The 21,383-nt window shown below is 43.0% G+C and overlaps 1 protein-coding gene across 10 annotated transcripts in view; it reads left to right on the top strand.

Moving 5' to 3' along the window:
• The first annotated feature begins 3,410 nt into the window (after positions 1–3,410).
• MAP4 (microtubule associated protein 4) overlaps positions 3,411–21,383 on the top strand; it is a 160,399-nt gene continuing 142,426 nt past the window's right edge. For 5 of the 10 annotated variants that reach the window (XM_049798004.1, XM_049798001.1, XM_049798008.1 and 2 more), the window contains exon 1: positions 3,419–3,569. The gene's annotated coding sequence lies outside the window, so the exon portion shown is untranslated. Of the gene's footprint in view, positions 3,570–21,383 lie in introns of all 10 variants that reach the window. The other 5 variants (XM_049798006.1, XM_049798003.1, XM_049798011.1 and 2 more) reach the window with 4 other exon arrangements.

Genomic DNA, 21,383 nt, shown 5'->3' with positions numbered 1-21,383 from the left:
GGGTCTACCCCGTCTCGGCAAGCACCTAGCAGAAAGGCTCCAGAGGAGGAGAGAGGTGGATTTACTAAGGAGAAAGAGGGATCTTTAAGCCTATGATGATCTGAAGCCCAGGGTAGGCAGGGGCAGCCCTGAAATTCAAACCGTCGCCCGATCCTCCCAAAGCAAGCCATTAGGATGCTATTTTATCTTGGAGCTTAAAAATAGCACATGGTACAAGCAGTTGTTATATATGTGCCTTTCATCAGGACATGGGATTTCCCCTCTGTCTTTCCCTTACAAGCTCTGGCCCTGGAAATGTACCCACACTCTCAAGTTTGGGAGGAGGAGCGTGGGCAGAAGCTGCAACCTTAACTCTACATGGATGGGGTGTGCCCCCTTCCACAGCCTGATGCAGAGGGTGTTTCTTCCCTCAAGTGACCCGACATGAGAAACACCCCTGTTTTTGTTATAATTTAGTCACCGCACTTTGATTTTCTTATCTAGCAGGTCAATGTGTCACATACTTTCATGAGATTTAGTAGCTCTGTAGCTCCCTCCAATCAGATGAGTGACACATGTACCCCTTGGGCACATGCAGGAACCTTGCTCTCGACAGACAGGGGATGATCTCCCTCCCTCACGGATTAACTCGCCTAATAGTTTGCAAGGGTTTAAACCATGAAGAATGAGGCTGAATATTCCTCCTGCGTGATTGTTGTCACTGTACCAATACTGGATGGTCTCACCTTTCTCTTGTCTGAGGGAGTTTCAGTCATGTGTACTACATGGCTTCACTAAGGGCATATTGTGCCTAACAAATTCGGTGCCCTTCTATGATGGGGTTACAGCATTGGTGGATTAAGGAAGAGCAACAGATGTCACCTACTTGGACTTGTGCAAAGCATCTGACACTGCCCGCACAACATTCTTGTCTCTAAAAATGGAAATACATGGATTTGATGGGTGGACCACTCGGTGGATAAGGAATTGGCTGGATGGTTGCACTCAAAGAATTGTGGTCAACGGCTTGATGTCTGGGTGGAGACCAGTGATGAGTGGGGTCCCTCAGGGGTCTGTATTGGGACCAGTATTATTTTAACACCTTTGTTGGGGACATGGATAGTGGGATTGAGTGCACCCTCAGCATGTTTGCAGGTGATACCAAGCTGAGTGGTGTGGTTGATATTCTAGAGGGAAGGGATGCCATCCAGAGGGACCTTGACAGGCTAGAGAGGTGGGCCTGTGCGAATCTCATGGAGTTCAAGGGTCCTGCACCTGGGTCGGGGCAATCCCAAGCACAAATACAGGCTATGGGGGATGCAGGGATTCAGAGCAGCTCTGCAGAGAAGGACTTGGGGGTACCGGTGGAAGAAAACCTGGACATGAGCCAGCAATGTGCGCTTGCAGCCCAGAAAGCCAGCTGTGTCCTGGGCTGCATCACCATCAGCGTGGCCAGCAGGTCGAGGGAGGGGATTGTGCCCCTCTGCTCCGCTCTGGTGAGACCCCACCTGCAGTTCTGCGTCCAGCTCTGGGGTCCTCAGCACAGGAGAGACATGGACCTGTTGGAGCGGGTCCAGAGAGGGGACACAAAGATGATCAGAGGGATGGAACACCTCTCCTGTGAGGAAAGGCCGAGAGAGTTGGGGTTGTTCAGCCTGGAGAAGAGAAGGCTCCGGGGAGAACTTATAGTGGCATTTCAGTACTTAAAGGGGGCCTACAAGAAAGATGGGGAGGGACTTTTTATCAGGGAATGTAGTGACAGGATGAGGGGTAACGGTTTTAAACTGAGAGAGGGTAGATTTAGATTAGATATTAGGAAGAAGTTCTTTACTGTGAGGGTGGTGAGGCACTGGAACAGGTTGCCTAGAGAGGCTGTGGCTGCCCCATCCCTGGCAGTGTTCAAGGCCAGGCTGGATGGGGCTTTGAGCAACCTGGTCTAGTGGAAGGTGTCCCTGCCCATGGCAGGGGGGTTGCAACGAGATGATCCTTAAGGTCCCTTCCAACCCAAACCTTTCTAGGATTCTACAACTATGCCTGCTGTAAAAAGCATGTTCTTTCATCACTTACGATCCTGCTATCTATATTTCATGCCTATATTGTGTTCTCCTGTTCTCTTTCATGCAAGGAGGGTTGCATTTCTCGACCAGAAGGGCCAGGGTGGAATCTAAGCAAAAGCAACAGTGGTACCTGGAGGGGTAGGTGAACTCTCCTTCTGTCCCTGGACTCTATGTTTTACAGCAAGCCTCCTTCCAGCTACATCACTACATTGATGAGTCCTCCTGTCCAATATAGGCATGCACATGCTTCCCATCCCCCCCCAAATGTACTCCTTTCCCGCCCCACCTCACCCTCCCCAACCCACGGGATCTCCTTCATCCCATGTCAGCCATCATCCACCCTCAAACTTCTCTGTCTGCGTGAACAGCCATCTTGGTGCCCAAAGGTGAGACGAGAAAGCTTTGCTGCCAGGAACCGAAATGTGCTGCTTGCTGTTTATCACTGTGTGTCAGCGCTGTATGCACACTATTGACAGGGTTGCTCCCCCCTGCCTGGGGAGGGGGACCTGCTCCTACCTCCCCCCAGAGACCGCACCAGCTCCAAAGCGCTGCTGCAAAGACACCCTCCCACCCTGCCAGCACCCAGGGTCTCCCCAGCTGAGCTCAGGCCCCATCAGTGCCCCACCTCCCCTCAGCCCTATGATTCCTCACCGCATCCCCCTGGGCCCTTCCCTAACACCTCCAAGCGCCCTTGCAGCCATCTCCCCTCGCCGCTTCTCCCCAGCCGCCATCTCCCCTCACCGCTTCCCCTCAGCTGCCTTCCTCCCCAGCCACATCCCCTCAGCCCCCTCTCCCCGCTTCCCCTCAGCCATCTCTCCTCAGCCCCCTCTCCCCGCTTCCCCCAGCCATCTCTCCTCAGCCCCCTCTCTCCACTTCCCCTCAGCCACGTTCCCTTGGCCCCCTGTCCCCTCGGCTCCCTCTCTCCTCAGTCATGTCCCCCCAAGCCCACGGCCCCGGCAGCCTAACCCCCACCGCCTCCCCCACACTTCTTCCCTTCGGCCACCTCCCCTCTCTGCTCCCCGCTCAGACCCTTCCCCTCACCCCCATCGCCCCACAGCCCTCCTCCTCCGCTGCCTTCCCCTCAGCCATGCCCCTTCCCTTCGCCGATCTCCCCACACCCGCCCTCCCCTCAGCTCCCCCTCAGCCCTCCCCCGCCGCCCCTCTGCCGGCGGCCCGGCCCCGCCCCGCCCCACCCCACCCAGCGCCATAGCCCCTCCGCGCCGCACCCTACCCCGCTGCCCTGTCACTGCAGCACCGCCTCAGCTCGGCCCGCCTCCCCGCCCGCCCCTGCGCCGCCCGCGCTCGCGGGGATTGGCGGACGGCGGCCGCGGCGCGGCGCCATTGGCGGAGCGGCCGAGAGCCCGCCCGCGGCGCTAGCAGGGTAGTGCGCTCGGCGTGAGGCCAGCGGCCGCTCCGTTCCCTCCTCCTCCTCCTCGTCCTCCTCCCCCGGCCGGGCCCGCAGGGGAGAGTGACACTGACCAGGCGGCTCCGTCCCGGCGGCAGCCCCCCGCGCTCCCCCCTCCTCCGTTTCTGGTAAGGGTCGCCGAGGGGGGGGCTGGCTGGGGGCTGCCGCTGCGGGCGGGGAAGGGGCGAGGGGACACCCCGCTCCGAGCGGGGAGCGGGCGCGGCGCCCTCTGAGGCGATGGAGGGGCGGCCCGGCCCGGGCGCGGGGGGCTCCGGCCTCGCCCTTGTTGTGGGGAGCGGGAGGAGAGAGCGGGCGGCCTGCGGCCCGGCGGGGCGGTGGGGGGAGCCGGGCTGGCGGGGGGCGGCAGCGTTGGTGGCTCTTTTGTGAGGGGCGAGGGGTGGGGGGGGCCGGGCTGCGGCGGTTGGCAGCCGGCGGCGCGGGAGGGAGGAGGGCGGGCTGGGCTGCGGCGCGGTGGGTGACAGGGGAGTTGTGGGGCTGGGGGTGTGTGTGTGTGGAGAGGAAAGTCCCGGAGCATCGGGAGAGCATCTGCCTGGCGAAGTTTGTGCCTGGGTCATCCCGGAGGAGGTGGGCGCTGCCGGGGAGAGTCTTTGTTTTATGGGGGGAAGAGGCTGAGGTGATCCTGGGGAGGGGGTGCTGCTCCTGCAGCTTTACTTTAAGCAGAGCTCTTCTTTCAGAGCCGAGTCCCCCCGCCCAAAAGCATAGGAAAGGCGGTTTTTTGTGGTCGAGGGCAACGCTGGGAATCGGCGCTTCTCGTTGGGACCTCTTGAAACTTTTTGCAACGTGGGTTTCCCCCGTCCTCCCCCGCCATCCTTCTGTTTGGCCAGTCTCTCCTTCCCTCCTTTATAAGGATTGTTGTGGCGTTGCATCAGGGGATATTTGTGCTGTAATTCGGTAACACAGATGGGATAAGTTTTTGCAGAGTTGCTGCTGGCTCGCAGCTTGGTGCGATGGGTGTGGCGAGCGGCGTGGATGCGGCGGACTCGAGGCCTATATGGTAGCGTTGCCCAGTCATCGGCAGATTCAAACAGCCATCTATTTATATAGATAAATAGATCCGGTTTCAAGATGGGCAAACTTCTTTTAGAAAGAGCAGTTGTAGTTATAAGTATTAATCAAATATTTTTTACCACAGTGTGATGTAAGATTGCTGCTAATAAGCTTAAACTGGAGACAGTGAAGTTTTTGGTTCCAAAGATGCTGTTCTACTGCCAAAAGCTATTTCCAAGTGTATCTTGCTGTAGGTAGTATGCTTTGTTGTAAACTGTACCTCTCTTAGAGAGGTGTGTTAAATACCTGATCTGCGAACATATTAAATCTGAATTTATATGTTGGGTTTGGGTTTTTTAGGTTCTTCTTGATAACTCTTGCTTGGTTGCTCCCTATCTTATTTCTTTCCCCTAATTCCTGCAGGGATTTAACAAATAAACTGATTTATTTTAGCTTTTTTAAAGTGTGTGGGTTTTTTTGTTTGTTTGTTTGGTTTTTAAAATCTGGAACCCTGTATTCAATGAACTGAGTTTTTCCCAGCTTACAATTTCAGCAGAGTATCTGAAAGGCTTCTTGAATAACATAATAGACATCTAAGTACTTTGTCAGTAGTTCAGCTTGTGGAACAGCAAGCCTTGCTTGGTGCCTCTTTATGCCCTCTTTATGCAGGGCTCTGCTTGTGATGCTGCTGCTCTAGCTTCATTTTGTCAACTGAAAGGACAGGACTGTGCTGGAGTTTTACATCTGTAAAGCTTATTTCCTCTTTGCTAGGGCTTGATTATTCCATCTGGTGGTGTATGTTTTACTGGTATTATATATATATGGTGCTGTTGCAGCTTGATTACCTTATCCTTTATTTGAGAAAGACAAATAAATTGTAACTCAAAAATAGTGTAGCAATACAATTATGATAAAAGTGATTATAGATTGGACAGACTTCTCTGTGTTAAAATTGTATTAAGTTTTTTTGTTTGTTTTTCCTTATGCGAACTGGTGACATTTCTGATTATCCTTTCAGATCCATTTTGAAGGATTCATGGGCTCGCTTTTTATTTATTTTTTATTTTTATCTTTCTTGCCCTTCTCACATCAGAAGAGATGGGCTTTTTCAGTTTTAAAAAGAGCTTAACTGACTTGCTCTTGCAACAGCAGCAATATCCTGTGTCTTTTGTTTTCTTTGGTGGTAATTACATGTTAGTGACAAATAATAAGCTTGAAGGCAGAATAGTTGATCTGTTTGAGTGTGATTGTTGACTAAAACTGAAGGTCGTGGATATTATTCAATGTGTGTTATGTGTCTCTGCAGAAATGACATCAGGGAAATATCAAATAATACAAAGAAGTGTCAGTGGTTTGGAGATCACAGCCCTGCAAGTTCAGCTAGAGCACAGTGTTGCCATGGGTACAGTTTTGTGGGTCACCCCTTGTTCCCCCTGGGCCCTCAGATGATATTAGGAGAGGATTATGTCACTCTTGTCCTTAAAGAACAAATGGGAAGCCTGTTGGTAGTACACTTATGCCAGCAGATACGCACTGAAGCTTTCATATCTGACTTTATCAGATTGTTTCTTAAAAGCTAATGACTGTCAGTCAGTTTACGTGTTGCTGGCCGGTGACCCTCTGGCAGGCTCCAAGGAGTGCTGAACACCATGGCTCAGCTCTGGGAACTGCAGAACCTCACCCTTGCAGGATATCTGGAGATCTGTTTTAACAAGTTGCCTAATTTGTCTGTGGGAAACTTTGAAGGTTATGAGTGGTGTGGTGTTGTGGGTAAATGGATCACTTTAGCCCTTGCCCACTGCTTTGTATGAGTTGGCTGGGGGCATCATAGAGAACGGAGCAAAGAGACCAGGAGGTGAATAATCGCGCGACAGGCTCCCATAAACTCTTGAAACCAACTTGGACTTACTCTGGTATCTGTGTATGCTGTGCCTTACAGTACTGCTAAGTGCCGTTTAAAGATGGCAATACTAATTCTGAAGTACTTGGGTTTAGAGTACTCATTTGTTTCCCTTCCATGGACACTAGACAGTTAAGTCTAGGTTTTAAACACCAAACTATTGCTTAAACTGTTCTTTCTGTCATAATATTAAACACACTCCACACTTCCCACAACATAAGCACAAGACAACCTGATCAACAGAAATACAATGGAAGTGGAAGCAACTTGGTTTTTTGAAGGAGCAGTAGGTAAGGCTGTGTGGGGGGTGGGACATGACTTGATTTCCAGTCTTAAGCTTGTTTTACGAAGTCTGATGAATACTCAGTTTAAACAAATGAAGTATGTTTTCTTTCTGGTGTTTGTAAAAGGGCTGACGCAGCCTTAATTTTAGCAAATGGAGCTATAATTATATTTGAGGTCCCAACCCTTGTAGTGTTTTAGTGGTTACCTCTCTTCCCTAGAAATAAATGAATCTGAGCCATTAAATAAGATTTGAATTCTTGCAGAGTTCAGGTCTAGTTTGGACCCATCGCTGTTAGCACTGTTCTTGCTCTCATGTACTATTCTTAAGCTTACCTCCTGTTTACTAAACTATCCATATCTTCAGCTAATAACTCAGTACTTCAAATAAATTTGTCTCTATAGTGCTGATTTGTAGACTTCCAAATTTTGATATATGCCAAACTATGACTAAGGGAAACCACTGGTCAGACAAGGTGTAAGTGTCAAGATGAATTTGAGCTACCTGCAATTCAAATGAAAGTGATGGTTACTGAGAAGCCAAATAATGTGTAACTATACCTTGTTTTGGTCCAGAAAAATCCCAAATAATTTATTTTGCTAGTCTGATGTAGATTGGAAGATAAAATTCCAGTCTCCTCGGAGAATGAAGAGTTCAAGGCGTGTTACTCATCATGTTGCCAGTCTAATTGTAGACGGCAGAATTATATTTTGTGTATGCACTTCTGGAGTTTCAAAGGCAAACTTGAAGAAGCTGATACTGCTCTGAAAGGCAGATAGTTATTTCCTGTAGTTTCGTATTTACACTTCCTGTCCCAACTAAAATAGATCAATCTCTTGCTTAGTCAAATGTCTGTGTATATGGCTTCCTTGTGTCTTAACAGTGCAATCAAACTGACTTTCTCTGTGCTTTTTTTTTTCCTTGAAGGCGAATTAAATTATACTCAGCTGTAGATCAGAGAAATGCAGGGGTCTGTGATTACAGCAGACAGTATGGTGGCAGAACAGATTGAGTCTTGAGCCTGAGCCATCATCACTGCTGTCATCTGCTACAGAGTTCATCTCCCAGAAGAAAGGGTAGATGTACTTTGGATCAGGTTCTTGAGGAGGTGGCATAAAAGCTGGGTTGAACAAAGTGCAGCCCATGTGAATAATGCCTACAGGTAAGCTTGCACAGCAGGCAAACCCATGTTTCCCTTGTGATGAATTTCTCCAGCCTCCTACAACTCAGAAGCCAATTTCATGACTTAGTATTTTGCACATGTAAAAGAATTTCTTGTGGGAAGAAAAGGTCAGTGAAATCAGTAGCTGTAGAAGTTATGCAGATTTTAACTTGGTAACAATAAGAATAAAATGCTTCTGGCTCACACTAGTGCCCTGTGTTGCTCTTGGGGGAGGCTTCTTAATAAAGTTTTATGTTAGAAATTATTAAATATTAAAGTTATTTAAAATTATTGGGAATTCTAACCCCAAAGGATTATGGACAGACATTAATGTGATGCTTTAGTAGTATTTAAGCTCTAGCACTCTTAAAAAAAAAAAAAAAAAAAAAAAAAAAGTATCAGGATAGTGCTAAGGGTTTGACAGAGTGGCAGGGAGGATTTGTTCACAAACAAGATTAGTCTTAGACTCCTCTGAATAAGTTATTAAATTATGTTGTCATACAAGACTATATTTTGTAAATGTTGGTACGCTTGATAGCAGAATGTCGTTGTTGCTGTAGAAAATGGGGGAGACACTGTGTTAATGGGAAGTGTAAGTCTACTACCTAGGTGAAAAATGGATGTATATGTAAATGATAGTATATTCAAACTCCATAATACACATTCTTCCCATGAAATACCTGCTGGAAGGTGGGAGGGTGGTGGGTTATTTATTCTGTTGCTGTGTATGTATCCTCCCCTAGAAATAGTGAGGGAAGGGTCTGATTTCTTCCCTGCCTACCCAACCTCATCACTATTAGGAAAGGCTATTTCTTGTTGCTCTTTTAATCCTTGCCTGGCCTCTTAGAATTTTCCTCTGAGAGAGTGGCAATCACTGAAATATAGTAGTTCCCCCAAGGAGCAGCAAGATACTGAGATAAAGCCAGCAACGTCCCTGTGATTTGGACAAAACTAGTAAAAAACAAAACAACAAAAACAACCAAAAAAACCCCCCAAAAACTTGTAGTTGCATTATTCAGGCAGCTTTGTGTAATGTAATAGGCCCTGTATTAGCTTTCCTTTGCGAAGGTTATATTTCCAGTCTCTAGGAGCGGTAACTTTTTTTGTAAAGAGACTTTAGCGTAGACAAACACAGGTCTGGAGTCTTTGTACCCTGCCCAAAATGACTGTGTTGGCATGGTGGAAGATTTGATATGTGGGTGGAAATAAGGTTAAGTATTAGGTATATCCTTGCATGCTGGATGACGTGACACACATGGTGTAGCTGGAGATTAAAATGGGATGAGCAGTTCACTCATGCTGCATTCTGGCTATCAAGCTACTCGTGTAGCTGCAGGAAGCTTCTAGGAGAAGTATGCAGTTAATCACATCCATTAGCATGATTAAAATCCTGATTAGCCTGTGTCACTCACTCCCATTTTCCACCTACACTTCGCCCCTTTTATCCAGAGTATTTGCAAGTATGAGCATAAGACAGACTGAGAACAATGCAGGCTCAAACCCAGGGGGTTGTCACTGGGCTTTTAAATGTATCAGATTAATTCTGGGCTTTATATTGTTGTAACAGACAAGTTCTTCAATAAGCTGTACAGCTGCTGTCTGAACGTAAAATCTTAAAAATCAGCCCTTCACAGATAGAGGATCCTCAGCAAGATTGTCAGGAATCCAGCTGAACATGAAGTAGGCTGGTCTTGCTAGTTAGTCAAGTGTTCATAGCTTGCTAATGTTTCATATCTAGTACATACAAATGTTTAAATTTTAATGCCTCTATCCACATTTGATGATGATCTCTTCATGTTGGTTGGCATGTTGGATCAGTGCTGTCCTTGCCTCTAATAGCCAGGGCTAAAATGGGCTGGAGAGTGAGTCATATGTGGATGTAATTCTATGCAAAGATGAACAGTTTTAGGCTGAAATTAAGGTTAGGGGAACTGCTTGCAGTTAGGCTGGTTGGATTTTGACAAGAAGTAGAAAAAGACAAAAAGGGGGTGACTTTGTAAATTCCTTTGTGCAAAATCTCTCACGTTTTAAAACTTTACTTGCTGGGGAGACCCTGTACATACTAAAGCTAGATCTTTTTGAAAAAGCAAGCTTCTCTCTGAGTATTAGGTCATACACTTCCAACCCATTCCCGCCTGGGAGTGAGTCATTGTTCCTTTTGTAAAATTGCATTAGAGCTACATCATCCTGAAAAGCTGTTTTTCAGCTGAATTTAGGGTGTTGACACTTACTTTAAACAAAGTAAAACTATGGGAGCATTTATCAGGTGAATTTCAAAGTATATTTACATACTCTTGAGTTACAACTCCTGAAGTGCTAGAATATGAGATCAATTCATACTTGTTAGTGAAAACCCTCTGGTGCTGGGGATGCCGCTTTCTGAGTGTGCTGGGTTTCATTTCCCCCCTGCCCACTGGGGTTTTGAACCCTCAGCTCTCAAACTGAGGACTGTAGCAAATACGTACCTGTAATTTAACTGATGTTTGTTAAATGCTTAAAATCCTCTGAAAGGGGCAGAAAAACATGCATGTGCTTTTACTTGGGCTTATTTCCTTTTCTTCTCTCCCCCATGTCACTTGTTTCTTGCACTAACTGTGGCATGTCTAACTCTAGGTCTTTGCTGTAGATACTCTGGCAGTTTGTCCTTCTAGGAGTGTGATACCGAGAGTTTGTTTCCATACTATGGCTTTTTTGTCCTATAACAAAACTGGCTTGAGGTTCCAGCCTTCTTCCATGTTGCACTTCTTTTATCGTGCTGTTACGCCAACATAACTATCCATGCTGTAAAATGGGTCGGTGATCAGGTGGGATTTCTACAACTATTTTTAGGAGCTGCATCAATTCTATTAAAGGGGAAGGAGGAGCAACTAGTTGGAGAAGGGGATGCCAAGTGTACATCAAACTGGCTTTCTATTGGGGAAAGTGCGATGGAGAAACACTGTCAGTGGCATGAGTGAATGAGAGCAGTGCAAAGGCATTAAGGCTTGGGGATGGAAAATCCAAACCCAAACCATGCATAACTTGGATTGGAACAGCTTAAGCTGCCAGGCATGCCAGGATGTTAATGGAAATCTGAAAGTTGTGCTGTAGTGACAGTTTTCCTTTAATCCCCTCTGGAAAGTACCAGGCATTTTCTAAGCATCTAGCTGTTAGTAGTTTAAATTTGACTGGGTTTCAGTCACGCTAAGAGGAAGAGGTCTGCTGTTTGGTAAAGGGCTACTTATTGTGGGTTAGGCTAAAGGTCCACCTGGTCCAGTAGGTGCTCTTGACAGTGACTAGTGATGACTGCTCAGGAAACTTGCATGTGCTCTGTTCCCATGTGAGTAAGTATGGCTTGAGTAGTCCTGTGAAATTATTAACGGTGCTAGATCTGAAATGCTGTTAGAAATATGGAGGGAAAACCCTGTTGCAAACAGTAGCTTACGGAAAGCATTTTTAAGCATAGTTGTTAGCACTGCTTATAGCAGTTCTAAGTGCTTAATTCGTGGCTGTAGCCTGATTACTCTCTACACTAAGGTTCCCTTTCTGTTGGACTGAAATGGTGTTAACACCAAACACACAAATCTCGAGATTGGAACTTTTTTTTGTTGTTGCTGATTGGGCTTTTTCCTCTTGTCTCTTTCTAGGCCTCCTCTTGGTGGTTGTTTTTTTGTGCGTGTGGGTGTGTGTGCACGTTTGGTGGGTTTTTTTGTGGTGTGTTTTTGTTGTTTTGCTTTTTTAACCTTGAGTGTTGTGCTTCTCTCAATCTTCTGACTCTGTAAAGATTGTTTCTCTATTGCAGTTTTTTTAAGTGCAGTGCTCTTTTTAAAGATGCTCCTATGCTTATCTGCACTGGTCTTAAGGAATTTCAGAACAGTTTTTTGCTCTTCGTAGGTAACTAATTAATAGTAATGAAAGTAACTGGATACTTCAAAACTGTGGAAGAGCAAAGACAAAAATCCATAAGTCAGCTCCAGCAGAGGCTTCGAATTAGGCTCTGCAGACATAAGAGACAAAGAATGAGACAAAGAACTGAGTCACTGGCTCTTCCTTCCTTTTGACTTTTCTGGTGGGAGTGAATTGCTTTTCTTTTTGGTCATGAATCAAAGCAATTAGAAAAACGGTTCTAGATGTTAAGAGCTAGATGATTCGCACTTCTTAGCAGGAGCTGGTTTTTTAAAATGTTTTTAAAGTGATTTAGATAGGCGCTAGTAACTTAAATGTATTTATGTTAGGAATCCACAAACAGGTCATAACATAAGTTATTGATGTACAGCTTCAGAATTATTATTTGATTATAACTTCATATATGCTAATGTTTTCTTTTATGCTTGAAAAGGCAGAGAGAAACCCCTGGAAAGAAAGGTGGGATGTAAAAGGAGACCTTTAAAATGATCTTGAGATTCTGGAGGAAATCTTTGGTCAGGACAGCAATTGGTACTTGTGATTTGAGTTCCTGCACTCCTGCTGAGGCTTGCAGAATGCAGCTGCTGAAGTGTAAGTTGGTTCCACCTATAGCAGCAGAGTTGGACAAAATGATGGGACATCATCACCTGGGTGGCTGTAAAACTAGTAATCATTGTCATGGTTTAAATCTCACATTAAATGCTTTTGGGATGACGTGCCATACTGCTTGTCACCCAGTATATGTATCAGGTGGTACTACTGTGACACCTCAGTGATGGGAACTCTGTGTAGGATGCTGTGGGTGGCTGAAGCTATATTTTATGTAACAAATTTTCATTTACATATGAAGCTACCATGTACGTAATCTGCAGTGTTACTTTTTTCCAGGGTGTCTTTATGCTTAAAGCATATATATTATTTTTTCTCAGACTGTATTTTAACCCATTTAAGCATTTAGAACATGAGAATTAAAGGATATATCCATCTTGTGTTCTGAGGACTGGATTTTTTTTTAAACTGGTCTTTTAGGTAAAATGTACTACTTTTTTTTTTTTTTTTTTTTTTCATTGGGATTTGGACAGAGCATGTAGGGTGATAGGATCAAGTGTCACACTGGGGATTACATATTTGTCCTGGAGTGACCCTCTTAGTAGCTTGCATTGGTGTAATTGGTGAATGACTGACTGTATTTATAGGGATGTATATCTGCATTAGCACTGGTTTGATGTAACCCTAGCTTATTTACTTTTGGTCCAACCTATTTTCAGCTTGGGAATTCACTTTTTAGGGGAGAGCCTATAATTTGCCTCAAACTAGCATTTTCAGGCTTATATTTCCCCTTAAGAGTAATGGTGGTTTTACTAGGAATAATAGTTCTACATCTGAATGTAGAAGAGTACTGTATGGCACTGTCTGGTTGCTGAAAACCAAAGTTGTCCAATAAGCTGTATATTTATTTGAGACCTGTGGATGTTAATGGTGTTTAAAAAAATTGGATCAGCTGTTCTTTTGTTCCATCAGTAGTCATCAACTTGTTCTTAAAACTGTAACAACTCTAACTCATGGTATTCTATATTATTTTGATGTGTTGTATTCCTTTGCTAGCAGCTTCTATAAGATTTCACTCTCCTATAATGAATAAATATGAACTTGAAAAAGTTGGGGAACATAAAGAAACTCCTTGCAATTCCAAGCTTAGTTTTTTCCAGCTAAGATTTTTAACTCACCAAATTACCTCTAATGACTGTTATTGCTAAAAGACTTACCCTGTGGGCACATCCTTCTATACTCTAAACATAACTCTTGCAGGATCCTCTGCATCCAGTACTGGTGATTGCTGGAATGGTAACTTCACTAGGATTTTCCATTTTAATCTAGCCTGCGGTTCCCAGTTAATGCATGCTTCTCTCTGCTGGCGGAATCTCCTAGAATCATGTTCAGGTAATGATGAATTAGTAAATGGTTGTGATTCACTAAACAAGAAAAGCCGAATTTGTCAACTCGCAGCAGATAGCCACGTTGTACATTAAATCTCCTTACGCATTTGACAAAGACCTTCAGTTCTAAAGGATTGATTTGTTTTGTTTTTTTTCTTAATTACCATGAGCTGTGTGTGCGCTACAGGTTCTACTCTGCTATCGTAATACTGCTGCGTTCCTCTCTCCATTTCTCTATTCTTTGCATCCGTATCGGCCAAACTTGCATGTGACCTATGCTGCTGTCTTCCTCCCTTATTTGTGTTTCTTGCCTACCAGATCCTGTTTATAGGCCATTTGAATGTAGGGTGGTTTTTTATTTTGCTTCAAAGACCTTTTAAAAAGACTGTTTGAGGGTTGATTGGAGCATATAATTTAATACAATGCTCCTAAAAATCCTAACTCTGGCTGGCATCAGCTGATGCTGTGTCGTATTTAAACATACTGCAGACTTGATGTTTTTCCCCTGGGGAATTGACTTCCTGTGATAAAATGAGATTCCCTTTTAAAGTAGAGGTCTGTGGTTATATAATGAGAGTAGGAAATGGTCCAAAAGTGACACTGGGAGAATAGAAAAGTTATTTTGGTGACTGTTAGACAGGAGAATAGGAAATATGCTCAGGAGTGTACTAGTAACTTGAATTCTCTTTGGAAAGTGAGAGGAATAAATTTAAGGAATTAAGTAAGGGAGTGCCCAGGTCAGAGCAGCGGAAGGGAGGTTATGTTAAGGACAAAGTTGTACAGTGTACATCTAGGTTAGACTTAAAAGATTTAACTCTTTCCAAACTACTTTTAATCTCCTCAATAAGCTGCTGTGTTGTTCTTAAGCATAAGGTGTCTTCAAGTTTGAAGCTCTAACAGCCATGCTGGCTTTTGCTTTTTCGATTTGAAGATGTGAATATAGATTATTTTTTAATTTTTGTGTGTGTGTAGTTTTGTGTTCTTCCCACACTTCCCCCCTCCCCCCAATAATGCCAGACCAAGGAATTTCTTTCTTCCACCTCATTTTCTGTTTCACCTTACCAGTATGGCACTCTTGCAAAGAAATACACAGTAGTCAGTCATTAAAACTGGCTTTTTATGCTCTTGGTAGGGCAATACTGAAATTTCTAAAGCAGAACACCTTTACTCATTAGGGATTGTTAAGGGGCAGGGATACAAACTCACAGGGAAGCCACCTCGTTTCTGGCAGGGGGTCACTAACCTTGCTGAGCCTTCATAGTCTGCTCTTAGATGGAGCAGTTTAAATTCAGTGCTGCATACATGGTACACTCTGTACTGTGACCAACCGTTCTTGCAAGTCTGTTGTTTGTATGGATTTAAACTGGAATATTGGTTGTGGTTTTTGTGTAAGTCTCTCTTAAAGAAATTTAAGATTTATTAACTCCAGATATTCACATTTTGTTGTGTAACGAGATATTTTTCTATCTTCTTTCTTATCGTGGTTTTGATTTGTTATCTTTTATGCTGTTGTGTTTTGTACCAGTTTGTGTCTTTCCTTGCCTCAAAGGAGGATTACAGGTGGGAGGGAGGGAATGAGACTACCATGAATTTATTTCCCGATTCTGTTTCTTTTTCTCCCACTTTCTCAGTAACCTGTGCTAAATCATTGAGCTTTGAAATAGTGCTGACACTTTAAAGTGTCATCTTCAGTAAAACAAATGGGGGAATCTACTTTTCTTGTCTGTAACTTTGGTCTCATTACATATATGAAAAAGCAATGTTGTATTGTAGATAACACATTTGTAGCTCTTGTGGTTATGTTCTGAGGTCAACATCTAGACTTTTGGCAGAGCTCAAGCATGCTGGTAAGCTCCAGGACATGGGGTACTCTTGAGCAGCGATATAATTTTGGCACCATTTAATGTTTTTTCCTGTATAGAAGTGAAAAGGGAGATAGTAATTTCTATAGGTGTAATAAGTTCATCTGTGGAATCCAGTTTGAGAATTACAATTTTTAAAGCATGAACTGGTAGGTGTTGGCCAGCCATTCTGGAATCATTAGCTGAGACCATTCTTCTGTCTGTCTTCTAAAATCCTTTTCTTTGTCAGCTTTCTATTAAAGAAACAGCATTTGGGCAGTGGGAGAAACACATTGTCTGAGAGAAATGTTCTTGGCACAGTTGATTGGCTATCTTAATGCAAGCAATGCTCTCTGTCCTCTGCTAATAGGACCTAAATGCCCATTGATCATCCCAGAACTCCACTTCAGATGGTTTAGCTTGCTAAGACCAGATTCCCCGTGTTTACCTGGGATCCTGCAGACAAGGTGCTCTCCTGTGGAACAAGGCAATGTATAGTAACAGCTGCCTTTCTGCAGGTTTGATCCTGAAAGGACCCTCAACTGCTTTTTGTCTGTGATATGCCTGTAGAAACATTGAAAATGCCCAAGATTGATCAAAATTAAAACTGTATTTCTTCCTTCGAGTCTGGGGTATGTTTATTTTTTCTAGTATGTAATTCATCTGTAGTCTTATTTTTCAGCAGCCAAATATGCTGACTCTGCCTGTTACATTTCCCAAATGAAATTCTCTGGCAAGCTTCACATCTTCTAATATCATTTTGAGGTACTGATGTAATCAAATGGTTGAACGTGAACTGAACGGGAAATTATATAGTGCAAAACTTGCTCTTAAAATCTGTATGGAATTAAAATGCATTTGTTATTTTTACATATTTTTACAGTAGGCATTTGTGGTATTCAGTAATTTAGCTTTTGCTCATTTTTCGATTGAAGAGATTTCTGATGTTGAATATCTTGTCTATTACATACAGGCCATCTTGAGTAGTATTGTTCTTATACTGAATTTTTAACCCATACCTTTAAGAAGAGGTAACTTCATAAGTGACTTAGAGGACCTATATTTTGTCCTTAAATTATTTTAATTTTCAAAGTAAAGATTGTTGGATCTATTTATGAAACATAAGCTTTGGATTAAGCTGAAAGATGTTACTGGATTATTGAGAGAAGTCAAACTACAAAGGGAAGCTGTATATCCACCAGCTACACTTCTCCTTTACTGATATCTACTTTTTCAAAGTAGTTTTCTTTCAGCAGTCCTGTTAATGCTTTAGATTCAAGCCTAAGCTTTTTTTGTGGGACTGGGGGTAGAAAAAAATGCTAGATCAGAGGAATAAATGGCATGTTTTGGGGGGGTGAGTAAAAGCAAATAATTTAGCATGAACAGCAGAGGAGTAGGGTGAAGTAAGTGACTGTTAGTTATTTTTATTTTTTTTTTGTACATCAGCAAAACAGTATTACTCCACTTTCATAGCATATGGAGAAAAAAAAAGAACTACTGCAACAGGTCAGGCAAAAGGTTCATCTATGTGGACTTCTGCAGTAGCATGTTCTCTGTTTTGTCCTTTATTTATCATCTCATCTTCTATGCTCAGGTGAGAGTTAAGTGTGGGCTGTCTCCTCTTAACTAGTTGCACTGGAGCCTTAGGTGTTGATCAGCAGCTTTTGTACTGCAGCCTCTGTGTGTGTGAATAATGTGTGATTCTGTGGTGGTCAGATGTATAATACAGCTTCTTCAGAGTCCCTTCATCTACATTACCAGCGCTGACCTATTGCAGCAAAAAATGCCTTTGGTTCTGGGAAGGCAAATGATCTGTGAACAGGCAAGTGCTGGTGGTGTTGAGGAAATAGCCCAGCTCAAAAGTCTGTATATCTCCAAATAAAAAAAGATTATCTTTGGTTACCACTGTTACCTTTGTCCTCTCAGCACAATTTATCACACTTGTAGCTTGCAGGTCACAATAATCACTTTCATGTCCCTGCTTATCTCTTCTGAGAGTTTTTCTTTTACTCTTTCAAAGTACAGGAGCCATAAGTTCTAGATTAAATGCTTTGTATTACACTGTTCAGAAGCATAATACCAAGAAAGGGGGGTGTATACCGAGGGGACCATCTTCATCTGCTAAACAGGGATGTGCAGTATATTTTTATGAAATTGACTCAAGTCTTATGGTTTTTAGTCTGGAGATGGCCTGTGAATTATTCTCTATTGTAGCTAGTTTTTACTGAATGACTTTTAGTCTACTAATTTTTAATTTTTTTAAAAATTATTATTTAAAAAGTTTGTGTTCAAGAAGTTCACTGGATTGATCTGATTAAAGGCAGTCTCTTGCTTTCACGTTTCCTTTGTGTAAACTCTAGGTTAATTAAGTGACTCATTCATTCCGTCTAGCTAAAGCTGAAAGGCTGCAGAGGCGAATGAATTGCAGGCAGCAGATGCTTGGATGAAAGAAGAAATAAACCAACCACAGGGTGAAACTTTCTGAAGCATCTGTGTTTCCTTCTGAAAAGTGAGTTGAGAATAGACAGCCTGTGCCTCGCTAGAGATCTGCGGAATTGATCATTTCATAGAACATAATCAAAGTTTCTTTTGATTCCTAAATACTCCATGACTTCTGGTTTTTGTCTTTGTCCTTAATTTTTGCGATTTAGCCATTAATACATGTCGCTGCATTTTGCTTTGTTTCAGTTGTGTGCTATGCAATGGCAAGTCTTAATTCTGCATCCAAATTTCTTTTGCTTCTTGTGGCCAAGATAAGAATTCTTGCATGACTGGAATAAAATAACATGGAAGATCTGGAAGGAGGTTAAAAAAATGGCATGCTCAGTTGCCATGGAGTGAATTGGATGCTCAGGTGTCAGGAGCTGTGGGTTCTGGCTTATGTACCTAGTAGTATTTCTGCTTTAATCCAGCAAGCCTCTTGCATGAAACACAGAAACAGTTCTTGAAACAGAAGTCAAAACCTAGAATGTTTGGTTAGAAGGGGGATAGACGGACACAGTCTTGTTGGTGTTCCAGGGTTTGTAACTCATGCTTTCAGGCTTATGTTACCTGTAAAGGCTGACCCTCTGTGCATGAAGTGCCTGTGGCAAATGTTTGGTTGGTAATGTACTTTCCAGAAGTGCAGATGGGTTTGAATGCTTTCAGGCTGAGGAGGAAATAGAACTGGGATCTCCAGCTCCCAAGGTGTGGACCCCGCTTTGCTTAAAATGGCGATGCTGTAGATGTTTTGGTAATCTTTCAGCTTGATGCTGTTTGTGCATGTTTCATATGCTTGGGTATATATGTGGAATCAGTTCCTTTGAAGGTCTATGTGAGGATGCCAAATTTATGGATCCAGAATACACTGGATATTCGGCTTAATCATTTGCAAGTGTCCTTGCGCAGATACATCATCAGAACTTCAAATGCTGAATGAAGTTTTGTATGGAGGACTTGGCTGTCTAGAGCCTACTGGGTACCAAAGCAGGCTACGTAATCTTTGTTGAACTGATGCTTTGAAAGTAGGTGTCTCAACTCCTCCAAGTTGAACTTCAGGAGCCTAAGAACAGTATTTGGATTTTACTGGAGGGGAAAAAAAAAAAGGTACTATGGCTACTACTTCTCCCTTCCCCCCCCCCCCCCCTTTTTTCTTTTGTTCTCTTACTCATTTTTCAGCAAGGGTGCCTTGCGCAGTAGCAACCTTCTCCTTCCATACTGGTATATTCTTCTTTTTTTTTCATCCTGAGGCCAGGTATGGGCAGTTGAGAATATTTTCTCATTGCTTTGGAATAAATGCAAAGCGTAACTGAAGTGATGTTACAGAATCTGAATGTATTTCTTTTCAAACACCAAGGAAAAAAACCAAACAAGAAGCCCCTCCCAAACCCCTTTGATACTTTCCAGAAGTCATCCCCTTATGATTGTAATAATTTGGCTAAAAAATTTAAAAATGTTTTACGGGCATTCTAAATCTAAAGAAGTAGAAATGTAGGAGGAAAAAAAAGGAGGGGACGGCTACTGAATATTTTCTGAGTAATAAAGTGAACCTTTCTGTAAAACATCTTCCTTACTAATTAATCATAAAATTAAGCTAACTTTCTGAAGTACAACAGCATGTAACAAAAAGCTTTTTGATAAAGTTTGCTGTTGGGAATGATCTCATCCTAGTGATCAAGCGGTCACTGTGCAATGCTCTAACTATTTGCTGAAACAAAAGTATGCTGCATCGGCTGACCACTGAGTAATCTGGTTGTGTTGGAGGGAGCTGTGTGTCTGCTCAGATGCAGTCATGGCGTGGCAGCAGGTAAGAGATGCTGTCTGTAGAGCTTTTCACTTCATTTTAGAAACAAGAGCTAATCGTCGAGGGGGTTTAAGCAAGATCCGCTTCTTGTGAATTTGATGTGCTTATTTTTCTGGCAATCACATTGATTTTAAGACTCTATGAAAGATTTAAATTCAAAATTGTATAACAATGATCCCTAGTTTCATAGTTTTAAGTTAGTTATTTTAAAGCTTAGTACAGTGAATCAATATGCCTTTTGTATTAAATTCACCCAGCTGTATTTTTTCAGTGAATTTCTGTCTTGCCAGAGTAAGAAATGAAAGCATCTCTTAACTGGGTTAGAGCATTTACCTAACATACCCTTTAGATTAACTTTGTCACAGGCTTACACAACAAAAACATTCAATGACTCCTGTGCTACTGTGTAGTAATACTCAAGAGTAAACCCCAATAAGTTCACTACTAAATATTGGCTATCAGTGTATTCATGCTGCTGAGTGAAGTCCTCTGGCCTTTCAAAAAGAAACCGTTGAAAGGAGGACCCTTCTCCTCCTCTCCCCACATTATGTTGCTGTGTGCATGATTAGAGTTTGGGTGTGAGATTATTGGCTTTCAGTAAAAATTCTGGAAACAGTGGGATTTTATTTAGTAGCGCAAGCTACTAGAAGTGGTTTGTGGTGAAATGCCATGTGCTTTCTACCTGTTTCTATTTTTAAAATTATAAAATTGTTGCTTTAAAATATGCAGTTGATTGAAAAAATTGTAGTAAGAGCAAACCCCAGCTATTCCACTTCTGTGATTCTTGTGGGAGCTGACAGTTTTATCTGTCTCGCGTGCTGAGTTAGAATTCAGTAAATCAAAGCAAGTTTGATTCATTCTAAGTCAACTTTAAAAACCAGAAGTTGTAGTAGTCATTGTTTTTGTTCTTTCAGTTTCTCACCCCTATATGATTATTTGTTGTCCTTGGATGCATTGTGAACTGCATGCTGTTTCCAGTTTACAATGCAGTATCTGTGTGTAGAGGGAGCTGCTGAAACTGGAATACAAATATTTTATTTCTGTCAATTATTAGTGAAATGCTGAGAACTGTAAAAATAACAGAATTACATGTGAGAAAATGTATTATACTCGTCTTCCTTTTAGTTGGAATTTGTCTTTAAAATTACTAATTAATTCTTCCATAATTTTAGAGTCATAACAGGTTCTAAATCTGAACACAGCAAGAGTGACTATATTTCACCTAGATGTTATTAACCTAAAAATCCCCAAACCCTGGGTGGCATAGGAACAGAGCTGTTTACACAACTTTCTGTTTTGTTAGTAGCTGTCAGACATTTTGCACAGGCCAGTTTCACTGTATTCCCGCCTCCTAGTTACATTTCATTAGTGGTGAACATGACATTTGGGAGTACAGCCTGTCTGCAGGGTTGCTAGTCACATACTGGCCTATCGAAACAGCAGGCAGTGAAACAGCTTGTTGGATTTTGCCAGTGAACTTAAATATTAAAAAACCCAACAAAACCCAAACTGCAAACAAGACCAGTTCGTAACTAACTCCTACAAAAGCCAGCCTCGTGTTTAAGCAGAAGTTGGTGGCCATGCGTGCCATCTGCCTCGGTGCTGGCCTCTGCCAGCACTTTGTGCGGGCAGAGTGAGCGGGCA

Source organism: Accipiter gentilis, chromosome 4 (genome assembly GCF_929443795.1).
Source record: "Accipiter gentilis chromosome 4, bAccGen1.1, whole genome shotgun sequence".
NCBI classification, from domain to species: domain Eukaryota; kingdom Metazoa; phylum Chordata; class Aves; order Accipitriformes; family Accipitridae; genus Astur; species Astur gentilis.
The sequence above is the reverse complement of the archived record's forward strand: the minus strand, read 5'-3'. Positions and strand labels throughout refer to the sequence as shown.